Source organism: Chenopodium quinoa, unplaced genomic scaffold (assembly GCF_001683475.1).
Source record: "Chenopodium quinoa cultivar QQ74 unplaced genomic scaffold, ASM168347v1, whole genome shotgun sequence".
Taxonomy (NCBI): domain Eukaryota; kingdom Viridiplantae; phylum Streptophyta; class Magnoliopsida; order Caryophyllales; family Amaranthaceae; genus Chenopodium; species Chenopodium quinoa.
In genome coordinates, this window is record NW_018745080.1 from 1729385 (window position 1) to 1741112 (window position 11728).

The 11728-nt window shown below is 34.5% G+C and overlaps 1 pseudogene; it reads right to left on the bottom strand.

The window, feature by feature from the left end:
• Window positions 1-8583: 8583 nt before the first annotated feature.
• LOC110709718 lies at window positions 8584-11375 on the bottom strand (annotated as a pseudogene).
• Between the last annotated feature and the right edge of the window lie 353 nt (window positions 11376-11728).

Genomic DNA, 11728 nt, shown 5'->3' on the forward strand with positions numbered 1-11728 from the left:
ACTAATAATAAGGAGAGTCTTGTAATGGCTGAAGCAATAAGGGTGTTAAATAACAATGCTAAGCTAAGAAGACTATAAAAACTAACATCATTTAATGATGATTGTTTATGGAGGATTGGGCGATTAAGTTTATATTTGAGATAGATTCTTATGTGATCAAAGATTCAAAGGTGATCTTGAGAATACCTCATAAGTCACTGTGTCAAATCATATACTCTAACTTAGTGTAAATTTATGAATTTATTCTAGATCTTGAGTTTTCACGTAATATCTTTGTATATCACTTTGTTAATGTGTCCTATATTTATTTTGACGGGATATAATTCGGAATCATGATGTTCATGTGTTAGGTCAATCTTACACAAAGAGATCAAGTTAACTAATAAACTAATCACTAAATATGTACTTGTATAAAATAAAGTTAATTAATTAAATTGAAATTATTTATACACTTGTTAGTGTTAGAAAGAATAATCAAGATTATAGTTTACGCATTCATGAAATCATGTGTGAGGGACATAACGTCAAAAATCAGGTGGAGTGAATCACATATCCACATGCATATATCTAGGCCATCGGATTTGGCAAGATAAATTGGAAATACTACAAGAGTCAATGCATTGGGAAAACAAGTGCCAAAACTTGCAAAAATAATTAGCTTGTAGCGTTGAAAATAGAGTGTTTTTTTTGTAATTCCAGGGTATGAGGGACGTAAAAAGGCTACAAGTAAGAAGCAGTATGTAATAAGGAAAGCACGCGTCGAAGGACGTGACGAGGTGCAAACTACTAATACTTGGGGCACGCCAAAGTAAGACGGTGCGAGAGTAACTATAAGATCAATAACAAATACGAGTAGGCTATGTTTTATCTATTTATTTAAATTAGGCGTTAAGGTAAGTTAGGTTTCAATCTTGGGGGAAGATGACATGCATTTTACGTGTATCTTAATTTCTAAAAATAAAAATCAAATATATCAGGAATTAAGGTGTTTTAAGCCGAAATTTTTATGGCCTAAAACGATTTAGTTTGATTTTATCAACATTTTAGAAGTAAAAAGTCAAAACATTGCAATTTAAAAAAAGTAAGTTTATGATAAAATGTGCAGTGTAAACCGTAGAGAACATAGCCAAAGCAAAAGTACGTGATCCATACACTTCAATTACGCAATTCATTTCACCTATTACGGTGTACAAACATAGTTTGTAAACTTGTAATCCCAAATCATACGAATAGATTTTAAAACTAGACTAAATAAAACTCGACCCAACTCAGCTAAAAAGATGTACAAGTAACATGGTTAATGTTTAATAATTTTTATATATATACACGAGTATTTCATACTCTAACAACTAAAACAATAACATCGCAGACATAGTTCCACCCGAATAAATTAAATAGAAACAACTCATCATTTAAATAAGACTCAAATTAACTTAATCCGAACAACCTGTTCATAACCTCACAACCCGTTTATAACCTCTCACACCAGAGGGTGGAAGAAACAGAAAAATATTTGGAAAGCCGTGTCAAGGCAACATAAATGATGAGCATGAGTAGGTATAGTTCATGAAATAACGAGAAGATTATTCAAGTATTAGATGAGATTAGATAGTATCTGCGTTGGGATCTTTCTCTGCTCAGTCAGTCTTAATCTGAGGAGCAGGACTTGTGCTACGCATGCCTTTTCCGCACGCTTAATTTCGGCTCCATTTTCTTTCTTTTATATCTTCAAATACTACAATAATAAATACGGAGTAAATAGATAAATAAAAATAAACTCCACACTCAACTAGTCCACATGTGATTTGATTGATAATTAGTTAAATAGTGAAACTTTTGTTTTTGTTTTGTTTTGTTTTATTTTGTCTTTTTCTTATTTGTTCTTATTCTACTCTACTCGAATATACACTGTACTATGAGTATCTACTATGTCTTGGGTCAAACTATTGTTTAATTGTACGTGTGCCATTTTTATTTTTTTTTAAACTAACCACGCCAATTTTATTAATTGGTTTTCTTGTATTAATTGACATATTTTACTTCCTTGGAGATGGGATTGGGACCACCACTTAGCGGCTTCTACGGAACGAGGCCTTGTGCGCTGCCGTCGACCGCCGTTGTTGTTCCGCCCATGCTGCCGCTAGTGGCTAGCATAAACGAAGTGGTCCTGGCTAGCATCATGGGCTTCTTAGTTCTTAATGTTTGATTGGAATTTAGCCCAATCACTATAGTGTTTTTTCTTCAGTCCACTTGTCATTTGACTTTATTGTCAACTAAATGGTTGACTTTATAAAAAAATTGTACAATTAACTTGATAATACTGGTAGTCTGGTAGACTGGTAGCCATATAAATGTTTTCATTGGCGAGTATATTTATCAAGTACTCGTAGTAAAGAAAGGCCTTGCGACCTTCTTGATCCAACTTTTATTCTAAATCCGATTCATAAAATCACACTTACTTCTATCTAGGATATACTCCCTACACACGCTATACTAATATACTAACAAATAAAATAACACAAGGAAAGAGATAGGAGGCTAGAGTAGTTGGCTAGTTTTCCAACTTTTAAGCGTGAGGCCTGTAGTCGAATCTCACCAAGCACCATTTAGAAGGGATTTCCCTTACATCCCCCTTCTAGAATGGGCCGGCCTTTTCCTTACCTTAATAAAAAAAAAAAAAAAAAAATAACACAAGGAAACTAGCTAATTACATAAAAGTCAACCATATAATTTAGTACTTCCTATATTTGATAGGACTGACTTTACCACAAAGGTTTTATTATAAGGAGTGAACAATAATTGTACCAAGTTTTACGGACCACAATAAAAAGGATAAGGATAATATCATATCTTCTTGTAAAATTCCGTTTGTTTTACCTCTAAATTAATAAATTTAAAAAAGAAATTCTATAAAGTATAGTACTATAGTGTATGAAGCTCAGTTATGGACAAAGACATAGCTGTCAATCCATAAGCATATAAGTATAAGGTTGGTCTGACCTTTTTCACGCGAAATGCGCATGGGGTCAACCTCTGTTATAATGCTGAACCAAGTACTCATCTGCTGCTACTGTACATCGATCTACTTACTACACCATCCACTGACTGACTGCTGTTATATTGAAAGCTAAAGTTTGCATTGCATATAAGCTTCGATCTAACTTATTGATAATGATCGAGCTTATAAGCATGTCTATTATACATTTGAGTGTATTATGTATATAATGCATTGATTATCAAACTTTACACAAGTACATGAGTACGACATACGCACTCTTTAGATATTTGTTTATGAATCTTGTATAGTTTTTAAAATGATATTTTAAAACATTAGTTTTAGTTACATCAAAGTGCAAAATAGATGCAAAATTATATTGTGCATTACAAAATTGTACTCTAGATCATAATTGTAAAGTGGATTGAGATACCAATGTGGGACGACGTCTAATTTGTACTCGTACATCACAGGTACCATTGTTTGAAAAAAAAAAAAAAAAGTAGCTTATTTTGTCAGACATGAAAAAAAAAAAAAGTAGCTTATTTAAAAAAGGGAAAAAAAAAAAAAAAAAAAAAAAAACTTAACTTATAGGTGTCTCTTGGTAGACTTTATTTTTGGAGTGGCAATTTGTCGCAACTCAAATTGTCTTTACATAATTAAGAAAAATTATTACTGAATTAGCAGTTGTTAGGTAATTATCTCTTTTTTTTTTTGGGATACATTTTAAGACTTTGGAGCATGCATGTTTCCTTTTGTTCACATTCACGCAGGAGAATTATATACAAGTGCATGAATAACTAAACTTTAATCTTGTCGGTATTTTGCTATGGGAAGATAGCAATTCATGTTTGGATGATGAATTTGGAAGGATGGTGAGCTGAGAAAGATAATATAATATTGTGAATATAGATCATTATTAACCATTTATAAAAGATAAAATTTAATTTAAACCATTAATAACTGAATAACCTCTATAGATTAATGGGATATAGCTAGATTAATGGGATTGATATCTTCGGATGTCTCTAAGTATATATAATTCGTTATCATTTTAGGAAGTTTTGCAAATATTGCAATATTTTCTTTTTTATAAACGACTATTCTCTATGTATCATTTTTCTCATAACACGGGTCTTAATTTTTATGTCTCTCTACAATGCTAGTCATCTTAAAATCTGTACAATACCTTTCTGTTGTAATGTTAGGGGAACAAAAAAAAGTACATCAATCTCTAACATGTGTTATATTGATCAATCACTTCTTTTAAAAGTTGCTAGAATTTGTGGGAATAATGACCCCTAGATGATTCGCAAGGTCGGGAGCTAAATCAATCATATATATATAAAAATGTCATTGGTAATAAATTTATCCTTCATAGTTAATAAGCAATCTCTTCTTTATGATTGAACGATAAATAAAGGTTCTAGCTTATATAAATTGATGATCAATATACTACTACTCTGTACTCAATCAAATTGTTATAAACTACTTTGTACTAATTGAGATTTCAAGTTATTCAACTATGAAAAAAAAAACAAAATTGAAACCTAGAAGAGTCGAGCACAAATTCACAACAATGATAAGGAATATATTCTCTACGTACAACCTAAAGCAAACAGAATTTCATTAAATTATTTGTTGGAAATAAAGAATCCTCATCATTATATTTGCCTTAAGGAATCGCTACTTTTCTCTTCCTCCACTGAAAAAATAGCAATTTAACTCACGTTTCTTACATCATTTATTCTTTTAAGTGCATGATTCCAACATGAGCAAATGTCATTTGCATGCAATTTTAATTAGAAACTTTCATCAGCCACTTTTTTTCTTACATGCATGTTGCTTGATCTAACCAAAAAATCTCTATTATTGTTGGTGGAATTTATTCTTCTTGTAGGTGCTTGTAAATTTATAACTGAGTCCCTACCAAAATCGTATTTACTTGGCTCTACCGTACACAAGAAAATGTTTGGTATGATAATTTTAATATAGAGTACTTCGCATATGGTAATTTCCGATTGTCCACCCATGAAAAATCCTACCGCGTTTCTTCAAAACCTTATTGATTTACTGCATGAGTTATTACCGGTTCTATATTACCTTCAATTGTCCCTAATTTTATGTTATAAATTTCTTCTTTTTCTTTATGTTTTGTACAATAATAGCTATTCACATACCCTACTTGGATTACTTTTCAATTTTTTGTCATTAATTTGCAAGAAAAATACAATCATGTGCATATATACTTCGTATACATTTTTTATTATTTTAATAATACCTGATTTAATATATTACCAAATAATTTAGTTGACATCCTTACAAAGTCGCAATACACAACGGGCCCTTGTGAATATCTCGTCAAGACTTGGATTTAGAGGAGCAAGGGATGTTATGGGCTATAAGTTGTTATTTGCATCGGGCCATAATCTTCAGAATCCACTGTAGAAAGTCTAGCGGGCTTACTGCATTGCAACTCGTTAATTTCTGGTAATGTCATATTGTACTAAAGCCCAGTTGCCTTGCAATATTGGATCGATGACCCTAAAATTTTAACTAAATTCTTATGAATAAATCTTAAATTATAAACTACTTTGCACATCACCAAAACACCAATTCATCCATATCACCCAACAAAGCCACAAAAATAGCAAGTCCATCCCACACAATCAGCCCATCCAACAACAACAATATTCCCTCTTTCCATTTTCCACCCTTGTTTTCTTCTTTCTCTCAACTTCTCCACCTTTCTCTCTCCTCCAAAATGTCAACCAAACCCTTACCCACCTCCACCACCCCAAACTACGGCACAATCCCCACCACCATCGAGACCTTCATCACCCGCGCCACCCACCACACCCAAACCCTAATCTCCCACCGCCGTTCATGGCGCGAACTCCTCTCTCTCTCCTCCCTCTCCCTCCCCACCTCCTACTCAAATATGGAATTTAGTACTTCACTACTTCATCGTTATAATAATTAAAAAATTAGTACTGAATAACAATGCTTACAAATAAACTCAAATATGGAATTACCTAAATAATAAAAGGCTTTAAATCCTACTACATTGTAAATCTAATTAAAACATACATCATTCATCAACTGGATTTCGGCAAAAAGGACAAACATAATTTTCATGAAGCCATCTAAGCACACAAGGCTCATGAAACACATGATCGCAAGGTAACTTCACAAGAGATTTTGACCACTTTCTTAAGCTAACATCATTAGTAGCACCCTTAAGATCTTTGCCCTCCTTGATGTCCATGATTTTCAAATTTTGTAGACATATACCACACGTATCCTCTCTTTTCAAAAACTCATTATCATCATCAATACTAAGCCTTTCTAACCCCTCGATAACCGGTATTTCCTCCTCAAAAACACCATTGCCGGCTGCAACACACGCCTCAAACTCCTCTTCATAGCAAACTCGGTGATTAGAAGCAATACGAAAAAGCCTACGATCACGAACTTGAACCAGCTTTGCATAACTACTCTCACGTTCCATAACTTGTCCTTGTTGCTTAAGAGATTCAACTAGTTTCCATACCTTGTCGCCTAAAGCAGCCAACCATTTCTCGAACCAATAGTCATCACTACCAACACTCATGTATTCATTTAAGAAATTCTTAGCGATAACTAACCTACACGAAGGACAAAACGGGTTAATAGAGAGACCTTTCTTCTTAGGTAGTTTTCGTTTACTCAACTTTCGTCGACCATTAGTATGATAATAAACTAAGATTTCATAGTCATCGAAGATTAATCTAACTCCGAGTTTCCTAGAGGAAGAACTCGAGTCATGGCTACAAGGAATTACGATACCAAGTTTATGAAGCTCTTCAAACCTATCTACTACTATTTTTTGGTTTTCTTCCATAATGATCAAATTAAACTTCGACCGTTCAAGACTTTCAACGAACCCTTGAGTTTTGTGGATGTTGAAGAATAAGATCAGTTTTTGCCTTTACTTCGAACATAACAACATGAACTCGTATTTATAATAACAATTGAAATAGCTCAACTGTACTTGTACTCCAAGTAACAACCAGTACAATTTAGGAAACTTTATTTGAAACTAATAACCGCCCTATGCAATCATTAAAGTACGATGCAAGAAATTATATTTCAAGTATATAATCTTAATTTTACCACAAGATTTATCCACTTTTATTAGGACGACGAGGTTAAGTAAAAGGAAGTTATTTACTCCTTCGAATTAGGAATTTACTTTCCTTTTTTATGACGGGAGGATATATTATTTTCCTTAATTTTTATGGAAAAAAAAAAAATACAATAAGAATTACTTCGTATTATGGGATAGAAGAAGTAGGATCTTGAATTCATCATCAATCAAAATTCATTTTTTCTATTTGAGAGTTTAGTATACAAAATATTAGTTTCCTATATTGTTTATTCATCCCAATTTTATAATAAATGACATCATATTGAAATAATGCAATTACATACTTTAACTTTTTTTAGAGAAAATTGGCCTTGAGAAATAAGAACATCATTAATATTGTTTTACTTCTTCCGTTTTCTTAAATGCATACTGGATTTTGACACTATTTATATATTAACTTTTACTTCTTCCGTAAAATAATATGTTGTTGGATTAGTCACAATGTAGATAGAAACAATCTAAACTAAAAACTGTGATTGTTATTTGTTATAAATGAATAATACTTTCTCATCCCACTTTAAAAGACCACATTTAGCTAGAATTCTTAGAAATTATTCTACCTGGAAGATCATAACATAAACTTGTTGAGAACACACATTGGATTATGATACCACGCTCGTCTAATTCAAAAAAAAGGTATCGTAATTTGAGGAAGGAAAAAAATAAATCATAATTCAATTTAGGGCCTGTTCTATTCATCTTATTTTCACTTATTTCAAGTAGATAAGTTCATAAGTGAAAATCAGGTAAATAGAACACACCCTTAATTACTTCGTAAGAGATATGAAGAGAAATGTAGCATATTACAGTAGGATGGACTCATGTAAAAAAAAAAAAAAAAACAGTAGGATGGAGGGAGTGACGTTGATATAAACACTCAAGGGGTACTATACCTTAGTCTTGTGGGTTGCTTTCTACAAGGAAGAGTAGGAATTTAAGCAAATGATTTGCAGACTGTTTGAGAGGCAGGTGGACTATTCAAAGGCGGAGCTGCAATTGGAAATCGATGTTTTACAACATCAAACTGGAAGATGACACCATGGATTACACAATGGTACTAGATGTTTCATACTACTAATCTATTGAATATGGATTAATTATGAGTCTCCCTGTTTCCCTTTTACTTCTGACTAACTGAAGCACGATTGATTGGAAGGTATAATTGTGTAACATGTCCTCCTTAAGGTCACATATATCGTATCAATGAGCCAAATAATATCTCAGCCTGAGAGAGCCTAAGCTAAGTTGTCGAACATTCTTGTATATATTTACAGAAATTGGTATAGTTTGCTATATTAGGAGACTGGTCTATGCTTAAACTCTAAGATAAAGGATATTTTCTTTTCTTTGTGCAGTTTATGTGTTCTTAATTGGGCCAACTGATGAGAAATATCGAATCTCAAGCAATGTTTGTGTTTGCAGTTTATATATGAAAATTATAAGACAAAAGCACAATCTTTTGTCTGCAACAACCGAAATTCAAAAATTTGACAAAAGAAAATTAAACTAGTACAACATAACTCATTCGATCAGAAGGAAATGAATATAACAACATAAGTCATTCGTTATGAACTTATTTGAATTCTGCAAGTAAACACAATCACCTTGAACAATTTGATATTATCTCCCGGTGCCTTCGTTGATTGTCAACTGTGAAAATACTTCTCCAGTACCAGTGTTTGATAATTCAATTTCATAGCCATTATCAGCAATACTCTGAGAAGGGAAACGCCGAACAGAAAAGGCATGTTCAAGGAAGCATCTGTGGTGCTGTCATCCAGCAGAACTTTTTCAGTAGCCGCTTTCTGAAGCTGCAGGGCATACTCCAGACCTCAGCATACATCTGACATAGGAGGTCTCAATGCTGCATCTTTTTTCAAACACTTTTGTGCTACCTCACAGAATTTCATCAAGGAATTAGCTTCGATTTCACCTGCAATACACGGATCGATTATCTTCTCAAGCTGTCCCTCCTCAAAGCAAGCAGTTGCCCAGTCAGGTAAACTGATTTGCTCTTTTGGAAGTGACTGATCTATAACAGGTCTTGCACAAAGAACTTCAAACAGAACCACCCCGGAAGCGTACACATCAGATTTTTCAGTCAGCTGCAGGCATGTGATATAATCGGGATCTAGATAGCCAAGAGTTCCCTTCACATCTGACATACTGACATGAATTTGTTCCAGTTATCCTGATCTCGACAGCCCAAAATCAGCAACCTTAGCAACGTAATTTTCATCGAGCAATATATTGGTAGACTTGACATCTCGATGAATGATTCCCTTGTTTGTACCAATGTGGAGGTACTGAAGACCCTTGGCAGCCTCTATGCAGATCTTAAGCCTCTGATTCCAAGACAGCACCCCACGAGTAGACGAAGCAGGACTACTTTTCGAGTCATACAGGTGATATCTCAGGGTCCCTTTTTCCATGAACTCATACACCAGTATCATCTCACCATTTTCACAGCAGTAACCAATCAAGGAAACAAGATGCCGGTGGCGAATCTTTGATAGAATCATAATCTCTGTCTGAAATTCTGCTATTCCTTGACCATGATCAGAACTCCCTCGCTTCACTGCCACTTTCATCCCGTTTTTTAGCGTGCCTTTGTATACCTTCCCAAACCCACCTTCACCAATGATCAAATTTGCATCAAAATTGTTTGTTACTCGTTGAATCTCAATCAAAGGTATCATTAAACCCAACTGTAGGTTCTGATTGGTTGATGTATGGGAAGTTGAGCCATCTGAAGCCCTGTTATGAGAACTTGTTGCACCATACAGCAGCAAATTTCCCCAATCGAATGCTTCAGTTTGCTTCTTTCTCTTCTTTTTCTGATGAAGGAAAACAATAGCAGCTGCCAAAACTATTGTCAGGAAAACTGCAGAAGCACTGAGAATGAATACCAGGTGGAAATCATTATTTATTGGTGGTTCTGAAACTGTTCCATTCATTATCTGCATAATTTCCAACCCATTCAGAAAAAAGAAAGTCTTAGCAGCAGATGTATCGTTTGGTCCTACACTGATGTTTATAAATCCTAGATTATCAGACTCAACAACATAATCCCTGTAAAAAGGAGGCGGTCTGGTTTTCGACGTATCTATCACCCAACTTAAATTACTATATATGTAAAGGTTAAATATATAATTGCCTGTAGAAGGGCTTAAAATGTCACAGAAATGAACCCGAATAAAGTACCGATTGCCTTCGTTTGTTCTGAACTGCCAAGTAAGGTTGGGAATTATTCCAGAACTAAAAGAATTTTTCAATTTTTTTGCTGTCTCATAAACATCCAATGGAGCAAAATCCATGGTTGTTGGACCCGGACCGTTGTCAATAGTCCCTTTAGTTTTATTCTCTGCATCACCCTTGTTGATGAGATACTGATCATCTGGCGTCCAACTTCTCCAAAGGGTGGAACTTGATCCATTAATCTTTGTACCCCCAACATTAATCCTGTAGAGTGTTTCGAGAACTTTCGATTGCTGACTATTGTAATTTCCCAAGCTTCCTGCAGGTGTTACATGAGGGCCTGTATTTTCTGTGATGTTTGAATTAATAGAGAAGACGATTTCTATAGCATTAACAAAAGCTATAGACGACGATGAAGTGGGCACAAAGTAAATTTTGAACTTATCTTTAACATCATTTATATTGAGGATGAACTCCTTTGTATTGCTAGAACAATTTTTAGCATTTTTCCCTGCAAGACTGGAATCAGTTAGCAGCAAATGCCCTGATGCCGAGGCATGGAAATTTGCATCAGCAAGTGAAGAAGAGAAGGGACAGAAATGCAGGCGCACAGAATAAGTGCCATTTTGTGGGATGACAAAGTCAGGTTGATGATTTTTTGAAAACTCTAGCTGTCTGGTACAAGGGTTCAGGCGGATCTTCTGAAGAAACAGTATAGCTTTTATGATGGGAGAGGGCTGATTTGTATAGTTTATCTCCGATAAATGTTTGGCCGGTAGTGGTGATGGCGTTGTCAGAGGAGCCACAGTTGATGAAGTAGTCCTCTGCAGTGCAAATTGAGGAGAAGAGGAGGGAAAGTAACAATTGGAAATGGAGAGAAATGAAGCAGCACTGCGGAAGTCAAGCAAAATCATGATGTGATGATAGAGTTTGATCGTCTATTCGTCTTACTCTGAGAGGTGAAGTTTCATTATGAGTGGTAATTATTTGAGAATAAATGCAAGTGTAGCAGAAGTGTCCAAAAACTGGCTTCTTGGGTGACTTCAGTTGACTTGAATAGTTGTATAGTACTCTCTTCTTGCTATGTTTTAAAGAATTGTGTGATGGTCTTTTAGCCGCCAGTCTTTGATGGTTGTCATTTTCATAAAAACAACAAAGCATGGTAGGCCATTAACTCCCTCCTCGACGGTCAGGCCCCATGCCTTGACCCAAAAAGTGTCTGCTACAGACCCTTCTTTTCTTTCAGCCTTAGAATAGGATGTGCAAGGGAAAGTGTCAAATCTATGTATGCAGTACAAGTTTTTGTGTAACATATTTATTATCAGCCTAGATTTGACTATTAATGC